Source organism: Anolis sagrei, chromosome Y, assembly GCF_037176765.1.
Source record: "Anolis sagrei isolate rAnoSag1 chromosome Y, rAnoSag1.mat, whole genome shotgun sequence".
Classification (NCBI taxonomy): Eukaryota; Metazoa; Chordata; class Lepidosauria; order Squamata; family Dactyloidae; genus Anolis; species Anolis sagrei.
The window spans coordinates 46,935,728-46,950,326 of NC_090035.1; the positions used below are offsets into that span (position 1 = coordinate 46,935,728).

General features: G+C 41.0%; 1 pseudogene; it reads right to left on the reverse strand.

Annotated features, from left to right (window-relative positions):
- The window catches only part of LOC137095616 (RNA polymerase I-specific transcription initiation factor RRN3-like), a 39,439-nt pseudogene that overhangs the window by 11,761 nt on the left and 13,079 nt on the right, over positions 1-14,599 (reverse strand).

Sequence of the window (14,599 nt, forward strand, 5' to 3'; positions counted from 1 at the left end):
AGAGTGTACAAAGTTAGAAAGTGAAATTACCAAAATGGAAAACCAATTAAAATTAAATCCAAAAGATAAAAAAGCACTTCACCAATTAGATATACTAAGAAAAAATATGAATACACTACAGCTAGAAGAGATTGAAAAAAAGCTGAAGTACACCAAGCAATACTACTTCAAAAATGCAAATAAAATAGGAAAAGCACTAGCAAGGAAGATGGCAGCTAAAAAACAAAATAGATAACAAAAATAGTGGATAGAGAAAAAATGCTTCTATAAAACAAATGAAAGTATAGACCAATTCGTGAGCTATTATAAAAAGCTATACAAAGATGAAAAAATCCCCAGAGAAAAAAAGAATGCATTACTTAGGGAAACAAAAGGCTGTCAGATGATCAAAGAGAGAAACTGAAAAATCCAATCTCTCAAGATGAAATCTCCAAAATCATCAAGAATCTTCTGATAGATAAAGCCCCGGGCCTGGGTGGCCTCACAACTAGATATTATAAAATCTTTCAGGACATACTAATTCCCCAACATCAAAAAGTTATGAACAGAGTTTTGGAAGAGGGAGAATTACCAGATACATGGAAATCAGCTACAATCTCAATGATCCATAAAAACAATACAGACAGCACATTTGTTAAAAATTACCGTCCTGTATCATTCCTCAACACAGACTATAAGATATTCACAGCAATACTAGCTTCGAGATTAACTGAAATATCAGCAACAAGTATAGAAGAAGACCAGGTGGGATTCCTCCCAGGGAGGCAGTTGAGTGACAACATAAGAACCATAATTAATGTGATCAACTATTATAAAAAAAAAACAACCAGAAAGAAGCTGCCCTTATGTTTTTGGATGCCGAGAAGGCATTCGACAACACTAACTGGGATTTCATCATAAGCTTATTAAGAGAAATGGACATAGGTCACCAATACTTAAATGCAATCAGCTCTATCTACGCTCAACAACAGGCTAGAATAACAATAAATGGACAGCAATCGGAAAATATACCAATCCAGAAAGGCACCAGACAGGGGTGCCCCTTATCTCCAATACTTTTCATTACAACACTAGAAGTTTTACTACGGAGAATTCCCACAAAGAACTGAAAGGGCTCAAAGCTAAGAAATTTACTTTCAAAACAAGAGCATTTGCTGACAACATAGTATGTTTTATGGAAGACCCACTGGATAATATAAATAAATGGTTAGCAGAGATAGCAGAATTTGGTGAGGTTGCGGGATTTAAAATAAACAAAGACACAAATAATTACCAAAAATATGAAGAATGAAAATAAACTAAAATTACAGGAAATATTAGGAATCAAAATAACACAAGAAACAAAATACCTAGGAATAACAATATCATCAAACAACACGCAATTGATAAAGAATAACTACGAAAGAAAATGGAAAGAAATAAAGAAGAAAATGAACTCGTGGAATTCCTTAAATCTCTCATTGTTAGGTAGGATTGCCACCATCAAAATGAATATCCTTCCAGATGCCTTATTCCTATTTCAGTCGCTACCAGTTTTAAGATCTAAAACTTTAATCAACAATTGGCAAAAAGAGATTTCTAAATTCATTTAGAAGGGTAAAAAACAAAGAATAAACCATAAAAACTTGACGGATGACAAGAAAGGGGGGGGGGGTTAGCCCTCCCCGATCTACAACTGTACTACGAGGCAACGGCCCTGCGATGGACAAGAGACTGGGCGATGCTGAATAAAAGAAAGATACTAGCCCTGGAGGGCTTCGATCTGTCGCAGGGCTGGCACGGATATTTGTGGAGGGGGAAAGCAGAGAAGGAAAGGAATTTCAGAAACCATCCAACTAGAGTTGCCCTCCTCCAAATATGGAACAGGTATAAAGGCAAGCTATACAGCAAGACCCCCCTCTGGTTCTCACCCAATGAAGCGCACCACCTGAGGGAAATACCCAGAGAAAAGTGGTTAACATATGCCCAACTACTAAAGACAAACTCACGGGACATAAAGCTAAAATCCCAGGAAGAACTAAAACAAACGGACCAAACCATCTCATGGTTTCAGTACCAACAAATATTGGAAAATTTCAAAATAGATGTTAAAATGGGATTTCAAATACAGGAAACTTTCTGGGACAAGATAATAAAAATGGAAACCAAACTAGTTAAAAGAATATACCAACAATTGTTAATATGGGCAACGGAAATGGAGCAGGTAAAGGGAAATATGATCCAGTGGTCTAAAGATATAGGAAGATCAATAAACATGACAAAATGGGAGGAAGTCTGGCGCAACAAAATAAAATACACCTATGCATCCGAGATGAAGGAAAATTGATATAAAGCTTTCTATAGATGGTACCTCATGCCTGATAAGATAGCCAAATTCAGCAGAGGAAAAATGAGTGATACTTGCTGGAAATGTGGAAAGCATAAAGGAAATTACATCCACATGTGGTGGAAATGTAGTAAGATAAAAAGTTTCTGGCATGAGATTAATAAAATAATAGAAGTAATACTAAAGGAAAAAATAGAACTTAAACCAGAGGCAATGTTATTGGGAATCATAGACTCCATCAAAGATAAAAATTTGGACAAACTGTTCTTCTATTTCACTACAGCCGCAAGAACAGTGACAGCCAGAATCTGGAAATCCAAGGAAACCCCCACAGTGGAGCAATGGCTGTTAAAAGTATGGGACATAATGAACATGGACATACTAACCCAAAAAATATCTCAGAGTATAACAAAACCACCAAAGACCAACTGGGTAAATTTTTTGGAATATATTAAAGGGTTAAATAACAAAATTTATATCAGTACTGCACAGTGAAGAAACTCAAAGGAATATCAGCAAGAAACCGGCGAATAAGCTATAAATACCATAAGGGACAAAAGTACGGTCTACTTCCCAATCACCTGCCCAGGAACTCCTGGAAGTACTTTTAAGGGCACTGTGCCGTTACGCCCAGACGCTTTAAAATAAAACTTTGACGTGCTGCTATCTATGTCTGGGTGAAACTGCTGGGGTCTTTCTTTAGGCAGATTGAGCTTTCTGGAATAACTGAGTCCACTTCAATTTTAAACAATAAACAGGGTATTTATTCACGAAGTCCTGGTAGACTTGGCTCAGCTTATCAATACTACAAAACAATCAATGAATAATGAATTCCATCTATATTAATAAACTCTATCTATATTCAGTTAAACTCAATTACTCTATATCTATCTATCTATCTATCTATCTATCTATCTATCTATCGGTCTCAATTAAACTAAATTACTCAATTAAACTAAATTACTCAATAAATCTATCTATAACTAAATTAAACTCAATTATTTTCTATCTATAACTAAATTAAACTAAATTGTTTTGACAATAGTATTTTCTGAGGTACCTGTCTGTGAACAGCACATCATGGATTCTTCCTAAAAACTGAAGGGGCAGGGAGACCTCCAAAATGGCTGCTTCTATCCTGGAAACAGGGGCGGGCCCAAAGAGCCACTCTTTGGCCAATTATTGCAAAGGGCCTGAAAACTGGCTTTCCTGCCTCTGGCTACTAACTTTTTAGGCCTTTGCAGAGGCTGCAGAGGCCTAGGAGAAAGGCAAGGGGTAACCAATTTAAGCAACTCAAAAAGACAATAAACCCAGTCTCCTGGGAGACGGAACACTCCCCGCTTAAATTTCCCAGGATCTGGAAATTTACCACTTAAATATATACAAATACCTTTGTATACATAACACTAAAACAGTAAAAACATTAAACACTCTCAACAAGCAAAACAAGAACGCTGATTGGTCTGTCCAGGACAGACATTTTGTCCTTGTTGTAAGTCTTTAGTATGATGCCCATGGGCCAAGCATGGCGGGGCAAGTCTTTGTCCTTTCATGGTAATAACAAACAAGCAACAATGCAATGCGACTATTGGGGGGTATGATAATGGGGTTACACACATCTTAAGTTTAGCCTTAGCTAACCTTCCTCCCACTCCCAAAATACCCTCCCTAAAAGACTGGCTCTGGCCCCAATCAGGGAATTGTGCAGTTTGGCTGGAATGGAGACGTCCACTTCTTTTATGTTAGCCAGCTCCCTCTGGATGGCCAGGATGTGGTCCCGGGCTGAGTAGATCTTCTTAACTTGTGAAGATAAATTTGGCCCCAACCACGCAGCCAAAAGAGTCAATTCTTCCTCAGGCAGCAACATTAAGTCTCTGATTGCTCTCTGGAAGGTGACCTTCCAGAGAAGAAATTCCTCAGGCTTGTCCGAAAACTTTTCGACTCCCTTGTCTTTAAGGTCCCTTTTGGGGCTCCTAAGGATGGAAACAATCTGGGATTCGGGTGTCGACGGGAATAAGTGAGGCGTTGGCTGTTGTGGGGTGAAATCCCGCCGTGCTCCTTGTGTCAACGGCTCTTTGGAGGGATGACATTGCTTGCAGATGGACCAATGGCTCCCTGTGAAGTTGTCTGTAGGGCCCAATTTGTGCTAGGCCTTGATGCCCTGGTTGGCTGTCCTGGAATCTTAGTGGGAGACACAAGCAACACGAGCAAGGACGAGCTCCCCGCTATGACACTCTGCTCTTCAGGGAACTCGAAGGCAACTTTAGGGGCCTGCTCTAGCAGAGGATAGAAGTCTTCCTGTTCCTCATCCGAAAGCTGGCTGTTGATGCTGTTGAGGTGCGCAAGCACTTTGGAAGAAGGGTCCTGTGTTGGCAACTGACCTACATTTTCTTCTGTGAGTTGTCCACCCAGGACCTTAGCCAAAGTCTCAGCCTTTATCCTTTTGGCAGCAGCATCCATTTTTAGTTTAAGCATCTCTAATTGACTTTGTTTTTGGGCCTGTTCAATTTGGAGTCGCTGCTCTTCTGCTTTAAAGTGGATGGTGTGGTCAGCTATCTTGGCGTCAGCTTCTGCCTCTGCTATCTTACTTTGTAATTCAAGACGCGCAGTTTCTTTAATGTGCAATGCCGCTAGTGAGGAGATGGCGCTTCCAGCAGTGGAAGACTTGTGGCTGTGCTTAGACAAAGCATGCTCCCTTATTCTAGATGCCTGGCTAGAAGGGCTGGACTTAAGGCTACATGAAGGAGACTGTCTTTCATTGGATTCTAGGGCATCTAAAGTAGCCCTCACCCTATCTTCTTTCTCCACAGTGTCGGCTAAGAAACCCACTATTTCTGACTCTGAGTCCTCTGCATTTATGCGTTCAACAACTTGAACTACCTTTGTCACCAAACCTTTCCAAAGACCGAAAGTTTTTTCAAGGTCTGACTTTAAAATGGATGGCACCTTTGTAATACCTAAGCTTTCTATCCTGGCTATCAATATTGTGATGCGCTCCCATGCTGAACTTAACTTCACATGGAGGGATTCCTTTTCTTCCTCAAGTTGGGCTAGTAACTTGGCTGAAGGATGTTTAACTCTTTGGGGCCTTTCAGTTCTACCTTCTGCCTCAGTAGTAGGTATCTCACTTGCGTCCCTTTGAGATTGCGCCAACATAATGAACCCTTACAGCAATTAAATTACACAAAAGCAAATGCAGTAAATAGCACAATGCACAGCAATTTAAACTTACAGTAAAAGCAAATGCAATGAATTACGCAAAGGCAAATGCAATATAAAATACAAAGTACAGCACATTAACGCAGCAATATATATCAATTGAAAACTATACTTTGCAAAAATTAAGATTTTGGCGCCAAACTTTGATGGGCAAACTGCAAAATGGCACCTGATACCTCCCCTGCAAAAACCAGGAAAAGAGGGAGGAACCTTCTTTGGTCGAATGACGCAAGTTGCTAAGATGGCGGCTTCACCAAATTTTCAAACACCTCGTGCTCCGTGGCTGGCTCTGGAGGGGAGGAAAGAAGAAACTCCTTCTCCCCGTTGTGAAGGGAGGTCACCACCGAAGGGCGAATAGGCAAACCACCGCCGCCCGACTATTCCGGCCGAAATCCGGGTGAGCCACCGCTTCACCAAATTTTCAAACACCTCATGCTCCGTGGCTCGAAGGCTGGCTCTGGAGGGGAGGAAAGAAGAAACTCCTTCTCCCCACTGTGAAGGGAGGTCACCACCGAAGGGCGAAGAGGCAAACCACCGCCGGCCGACTATTCCGGCCGAGATCCTGGTGAGCCACCGCTGGCCGACTATTCCGGCCGAGATCCTGGTGAGCCACCGCTGGCCGACTATCCCAGCCGAGATCCTGGTGAGCCACCGCTGGCCGACTATTCCAGCCGAGATCCTGGTGAGCCACCGCTGGCCGACTATTCCGGCCGAGATCCTGCAGCGGAGTTGCCAGACCCGTTCGGATTCTGACCTGGTTCTGCCGGGCTCCACGCCTCTGTGCGAGCCAAAAGAACTGCTGCTGGAGCTCTGCATTTCAAGGCCTACCGCCAAAGAGCTCTGAGGGTTGCTGGGTTCTGCACAGCTGTGCAAACCCAGAGGCAGCCGCTGGGCCACGCGTGCACACGCGAGCCGAAGAGCAGGGGACAGCGAAGGCTGAGAGAATGGAGCCCCGCTCCTTCACTTTCTTTAAGTCTGGCAGCAAGCTTCACTGCAACAGACCAACTAAAACTAAAGTCTTTATGGCAGAACAGGCTAGCCCCAGGCGGAAAAAAAACCCGCTACCTATGTCAAAACTGTGCCGTTACGCCCAGACGCTTTAAAATAAAACTTTGACGTGCTGCTATCTATGTCTGGGCGAAACTGCTGGGGTCTTTCTTTAGGCAGATTGAGCTTTCTGGAATAACTGAGTCCACTTCAATTTTAAACAATAGACAGGGTATTTATTCACGAAGTCCTGGTAGACTTGGCTCAACTTATCAATACTACAAAACAATCAATGAATAATGAATTCCATCTATATTAATAAACTCTATCTATATTCAGTTAAACTCAATTACTCTATATCTATCTATCTATCTATCTATCTATCTATCTATCTATCGGTCTCAATTAAACTAAATTACTCAATTAAACTAAATTACTCAATAAATCTATCTATAACTAAATTAAACTCAATTATTTTCTATCTATAACTAAATTAAACTAAATTGTTTTGAAATGGTATTTTCTGAGGTACCTGTCTGCGAACAGCACATCATGGATTCTTCCTAAAAACTGAAGGGGCAGGGAGACCTCCAAAATGGCTGCTTCTATCCTGGAAACAGGGGCGGGCCCAAAGAGCCACTCTTTGGCCAATTATTGCAAAGGGCCTGAAAACTGGCTTTCCTGCCTCTGGCTGCTAACTTTTTAGGCCTTTGCAGAGGCTGCAGAGGCCTAGGAGAAAGGCAAGGGGCAACCAATTTAAGCAACCCAAAAAGACAATAAACCCAGTCTCCTGGGAGATGGAACAGGCACTTTGGGATACGTTTACTGTGGTGGGTACGGCTGCTGTTGCAGTGTCACCGACATTTCTTCTTTTTTTCCCCTTCCCACCGCAAATTCCTAGTTATTAACTATTGCATCTCTAACTTTACTGATAAACATTGTTCCCACCCTTTCCATGTACATACCATATTTTTTTCTCTCTCCTTTCTACTTATTTTGATCACTTCTTTTCTTTCTATCTGCTCCTCTTAAGAGCAACATATTCTAAATAAAAACATATTTTTAAAAAAAGGCCGAAGTTTGCCCATACCTGATATAAAGAGGGCTGAATAAGGCAGCAGAACATTGTGGGAACTACTTCATTACCATAAAGAATGTGTTCCTCAAAGTGATGTTTCAAGGATCCCATTGTTTGCCTGCTTCCAAGTATGAAATGGATATAATATTTATTCCACAGACGATACCAGGATCAAGAACACCATTCCAAGCATGTTTTCTTAACACTCCCAGCTTGAACACTTGCCTCTCTTTGAGCTTCCATCCAAGATTTGCTTGTGGCGAAAGATAACTATGTAGAACACAGCCTGGCAGGCGGCATAGAAAGAACCATGGAGAGCAACGTCGCAAAAGGCTTTTGACCCTGAGCCCTGGTTGTCAATGTACAGGTGCAGCCAGTTCACCAGCAAGTCCAGGCAAGCTTTCACTGTACTGCAAAAAGGACACAAAAATGGATAAGGACAAAAGCCTTGCAGAATCATTTAACTGATGAGCAGGCTGTTATCCTTTGAACAATAAATAATGAAAATACCATGCATTTTCTATGACACACTAAGTAATAAAAAAATACTTACATCCACCCTCAGAACTCTCTATATGAATAGGTTTTTAATTGCTAGTTTTTAATATTGTGGATGTTGAATTTTATTTTAATATTTGTATACTTTTAGGTTTTTAATTATCTTGTAATGGTTTTACAGAGAACTGCTTTGAGTTTCCTTTTTAGAGAGATAAAGCGAGATACAAATAACAACAGCAGCACCAACAACAACGATATAGGAATTGCAGGAGTCCCTTTGCCAGCATGACCAGTGACCTATCAGGGAGTTGTAGTGCAAAATGTAACCTATCTATTATTATTTATTAATTTCAATCCCACCTTTCTCCCAGATCAGGACTGAAAGGTATCAAATATCATTAAATATTAAATTATATACAATAAATTAATGTAAATTTCAGATAAGCAGTTAAAAATTACAATCAAATTGTTGCATTCACAGTATGATACATAGTAGTAGCATTCACAATGTAGTAAACTTCCTTGTTTATTTCCTTATTTCTTCCTGAAGTATGTTCCCTATAGGTTCCACACTATCTATGAAAGATTTTATTGTTAATTGACCAGATTCTTCAGTTGTTTGAACTAAATTACAAAAGTAAGTAATATGTAATAATATGAGCTAATTTTACTAAGTCTGAAAACATTTTGTCCAACTGTATTAATGTTACGTAACACTTACGGACCCTACTACCAGACGAAGGCTCTATGTAGCTGAAACCAGTTGAGGGCTACAGGTCTACTCATCCTTCAGGAAGAACTTCAAGCCCTAGAATCTCTGATTATTGGTCAAGATATCAGAGGCTACTGGGAGGAAATCCAAAGTACCTTGAGAACTAGAGTTTGAGAATCACTGCCAAAAGAAGGACTTGAGGAGTGTGCTTTATCAATGCAAAACATACAGGGCATTTCACAGCCTAATGTTCTTCTGGAATACACTTTGAGTCTACATTTCTTGCTTTATTCTGCAAATTATCGTTTCATGGGATACTTACCACAACTGGAATGAATTTGGCCCATGCCAAAAAGCTCCCAATGTAGTTTGCAGCTGACTGCCTGATGACTGTGGGAGTATTTGGATCCTGAAGCTTTTTCCAGAGATGTTCCACAAAGGCTTCTGCAATTCCCTACAAGATTCGGGTAACACATACATACTAGGGTGACTATATCCACAAGCCATTATTTGCTGACAATTGTTAAACCAAAATTTGTGAATTCCTTTCAATCCAAAGGCTGAATGCAGAATTCAGAGGCATTCCTGGATGCCATGTTTCAGCGGTGGGTGGAATAACAGACAAAATGGTGGGACATATTTAAGCATAAAGCTGTAATTGTTAGCAAGGTGATTTTAGGAGAGGCACCTCAATGCTTCAGAAGAGAAAAAAAATGTATAAAACTTAGAAAACCATAAAACTATGGGATTATGGGGACAGGCAGCAAACAGGGACCCAAGGAGGGCCATATTTAGCATAGAGATAAATGTGCCTGATAACAAATGAGAGAAGGACAAGAGGGGAAGGGAGGAAGAAAGAAAGAGGGAAATATATCCTGCGGTTTTCAATGTCAAAACATTAGCTACATGAGCCACTACAAACAAGCAGGGTCTTCCCAACACTTTAGTTTTCATGTATCTATATATATAAATTTGTTAGGGGCATCCAACGAGGAAACAAAACTCAAAAGCCCCCCAACGAAACTTAACCAAAATTCCCATGCCCATAACACAACCCACAAGGTACAAACATATCTACTCAAAATGAAAAACAACACAACAACACACTCACAAAACGGCAAAACAACAAAACTCAAAAATCCCCCAACGAAACTTAACCAAAATTCCCATGCCCATAACACAACCCACAAGGTACAAACATATCTACTCAAAATGAAAAACAACACAACAACACACTCACAAAACGGCAAAACAACTGAGCATGCGCATTGGCGCCCAGCCGCAAGTTCCCTGGCGCGCACATGCCCTTCCGGCCAACGTTCCCTCTGCGGAAACCATGCCCACTCCAAGCCCTGCCGTGCCGCTTCCCGCACACACACACCCCTGCCACACACACACACACACAACCCCACACTCCATCACTCCCCCCGCCGCCGCACACACACACGCAATCCCACTCCCCCCGCCGCCGCACACACACACGCAACCCCAGACTCCATCACTTCCCCCGCCGCCGCACACACACATGCAACCCCACGCTCCATCACTCCCCCTGCCGCCGCACGCACACACGCAACCCCACTCCCCCCGCCGCCGCACACACACACACAACCCCATGCTCCATCACTCCCCCCCGCCGCTGCACACACACATGCAACCCCACGCTCCATCACTCCCCCCGCCGCTGCACACACACATGCAACCCCACGCTCCATCACTCCCCTGCCCCAATCTTACCTCCTTTTACTTCACGCCCCCTCCAAACCCCACCCCGCCCCTTCCCGCCCTGTCAAAATCTAGGAAAGACAGGAAGGAAGGAAAGAAGGAAGAAAGAGAAAGGGAGGTAAAGAAAAAGGGGGAAGGAAGGAAAGTTAGAGAAAGAAGGAAGAAGAAAAGGAAAGAAAAGGAAAGATGGAAGGAAAGAAAAGAGAGACAGCAGAAAAGAAAGAAAAAGGGGGAAGGAAGGAAAGAGATAGAGAAAGAAGAGGAGAAGGAAAGATGGGAGGGAAGGAAGGAAGGAAGGAGGGAAAGAAGGAGAGAAAGAGGGAAGATTGGCCACAGCAACACGTGGCGGGTAAAGGTTGTTATTTCTATTATTATTATTATTATTATTATTATTATTATTATTATTATGCTATTGTTCCTATGAGACCCTGGAGGAATGGGAGAGGTGTCAGGTCCCAGAGGCAATGCATTGCATTATTGTTATTGTTATGATGGTGGTAAAATAAAAGGAAATAAAAAGTGAAAGATGGAAGCAAACAGGGAGGGAAGAAAGGCAAAGGAAGAAAGGGGGAGGGAATGAAGGAAAGAGAGAAGGATGAAACCAAGTAGTGAAAGAAAGAAAGAGGTAGAGAAGGAAGAAAGGAGAGAAAGGGGGAGGAAAAGGGGGAAGGAATAGGTAGGTACCTCTCTTTCATAATAGTCCAGATATCTACCTCAACTTTGATAAGTTTTACTATAGGCCACAGCAACGTGTGGCAGGGCACAGCTAGTACTTATTATAAACAGCTACCAGTGGCTGTTCTTGGATCCTATATATTCATTATTAAAGGTTTGGGAAGGGAATGCTTCAGGACTTTTTAGTGGCGGCAGCAATACCTGGGCCAAAATGCTTCAAATGTAGTTTGAAAAAAAAATGACTTGCAAGTGGATTACAGCAATGAGCCAAGCGGATGCTAGAATTTCAACTAACCAATAATTAGTGTTCTAAAGATGTTTGGTAATGTGTCTCATTTCACATAATGGCTCAATGTTTTCTTACAGGAATTAATTCTCATACATGAGAATCAGTGGGACACAGAAGACCAAACAAATTTCACAGAAACCCACAGAACTAATGTGATTTCCAGTTTTTTAAATGTTTTATGGAGTTTAACAATTTTTTCATAATACCAATGATATTTAATTCTGTTTTAATGTTTGTATATTTGTAGCTTTTTAATTGTATAGAAATGTGTTTAATGTAAGCCGTCTTGAGCCTCCTGGTGGAGAGAAAATGTGACATAAATAAATAAATGATTAATAATAATAATAATAATAATAATAATAATAATTGTACAGAAGTTGATTATAAATTGTATGATTTTGTGTTTAGATTGGCTGCAGTAATGCTGGAGCGGCCTAAGTCAGAGGAGTGCGTTGCCATGGAGACGATGTAGGCTAGAGAGAGAAGTGGGAGGAGCTTAGAGGGGAGAGTTTGAAAAACGACAGTTAATGTTCAGTTAGGGTTTAGGTTTAGAGGAATGAACAGTCATGAGTTGGGTTTTAGGTTTAGAGGAGTGAGCAGTCAGGAGTTAAGATTTGAGGGTGAGGAATTGATAGAGGAAAGATTAGGAGGTTATAGCTGTAAGAGAGTGAATTGTGAAGCAAAGTTTCGAGGCTTTGGAAAGCCAGATTAAGTTACTGGAAGTTTCTTAGGCTAGAGAGGCTGATAAGGGAAACATAACCAGTATTCCGTTAGTCTAAAGAAAGGCTGAAGAATAAGCTTATTAAGTATCTGATATGGGGAGGATCAGATAAGGGAGACATCCCTGTATTGAAACTTTGTTTTGTAATAAGTGCTTCACCTCAGGAAGATACTGTATAACCTGAAAGAGTATAACATTCAACTAACCAAGCATTATTCTGAGTTCTATAAGAGAAGTTACAACTTGCAACCACACGCTTTGTGCTCAATAAACTTGTTAACTTTTGTTTGAAGACTGCCTCATCTCCATCAATTCTGCGTCCAGTGTGCCATTTCTCACAATATTATAACTTACCTCACGTGGTGGCAGAAATGCAGGGGAAAGTGACCAAATAGATCTATATTCTTATCTCCAGTCACGCTACAATACATACCGTTTAATTACTACTAAGTTATTACTATCTTAATAAAAGAAGAGGTGCAGTTGAACAGCCTCCCTTCTAACTTGATGGTAAATTTGGTTCCTTTCAAATTGGTAGCAACAATAATCATCCCTAGGCTCCTCTGCTCCTGCTTCTTTGCAATAATAATAATAGGTTGGGCTGTAGCACAGCAGGTTAATCGCCAGCTGCAGTAAATCTTGCAAACCGAAAGGTCGACAGTTCAAAGCAAGGGTCAGGTTGAGCTCCTGGCCTATAGCCCAGCTTCTGCCAACCTAGCAGTTTTGAAAACAGCAATGTGAGTTGATAAGTAGGTATCGCTTAAGCAGGGAGGTACTTAAGGCACCCATAAGAAAATGACAGAAAAATGCTGGCAATTCAATCAAGGAGGAAGTTTACGAACAAAGCTATTCGGCAGGGAAAGTGGAGCAACAGCACACCCCTGTGGCCGGAACCAAGCACAGCCTCCCAAGATGCCAAAGATGGAATAGCCTATATATACCTCTATCTATGTACAGTTGTCTGTCTTGTCAATGCATGGAGCATTAAATTTTTGCCATATATGTGTTTTACGATCTGCTCTGAGTCCCCTTCGGGGTGAGAAGGGCAGAATATAAATACTGTAAATAAATTAAACACATAATGGTAATATATTGGTTAGTTTTAACTAGGAGACATTGCAGATCCCTACTGCAATGTTAAACTACAAGCCAGTCAACAGTTTTACACAGGCATGGGGTATAAAGTGGAGTAAAAGACTGTGTATGTGCTCCTAATAGTTTTTGAGACTGAATAGGAATAAAGATAAAAGGAAACTGATTCTTGGGATGTCATAAACGAGGAATAAGGATTATTAGCAAAGCAAATGGTGAATGTGTACGTTGTTCTGCTCATTGCTGGCATGCCCTGCTGGAAAACTACCTGTGGAGTAATGTTATCTTCAGCTTGAAAAAGGTCTCCAACTCATTCATTTCACACTGTAGCTAAAGAGTTATGTCACTCTTCAATTCAGACAAAGACAAGAAACCACCTGTTTTATGGACAGAGAAGACAGTCCAAAGGAAAAAATGGTGTAAAGTTGGACTATACGTACCAGTTTAAAGCTGGAGAGGTAGAACATGATATACTGAACATGACAAGAACCTTGGGTTGGTAAAATCAGTTTATCAAATACAGCCACCAGATCCCGATACAAGACCTTGGTGTTGCCAATGTCAAGCTTCCCTAGAAATAAAAATGCCTTCATTACTGTGATCCTGGGCAGAAAGAGGACACGTGTGCTTTCTATAAAATAATTCAATTTTCTTAAAACATTTTCCTAGTATTCTACTATGCTTAAACAGCCTGGAGCCAAGGCATCCCTCACCTCTGCTCCTGGCTTCACACAGACATTTCCACTTTCCTTAGAGAAAGGAACAGAGACAAATCTAAACTGAATCTCAACCATCTTCGGGAATCCCTTTGCAGAGGTTTTATTATGCCTAAATAGTTTTACCTCATTACCTCCTCAGTAATAATTTGGGGGGAAATATCTAGGATGATTACACATGTGTTATTACCATTAACATGGCGGACGTCTTTAACATATGAAAATAATACGATCATCAGAATGTCCAAGCGTTCTGCCATTGGATGAGCCATTGTGTCATTCTTCTCTGGATCTTCTCCACCTTCATCCTGTTTAAATAAAGTGCTAGTCAGAGAATTCTTGGAAAATTCAGAACTTAATATAGTCCATTAGTCGGGATATTACACAAGCAATAATCCTGACCTCATGATCGTGGGGAAAAAACAAAGTATGGATTGTCGCTATTGCAATTCCAGGTGACAGCAGAATTCATGAGAAGCAACTGGAAAAGCTTACACAATATGAGGATTTAAAGATAAAACTGCAAAGACTGGCACAAGCCAGTAAAGGTGGTTCCAGTGG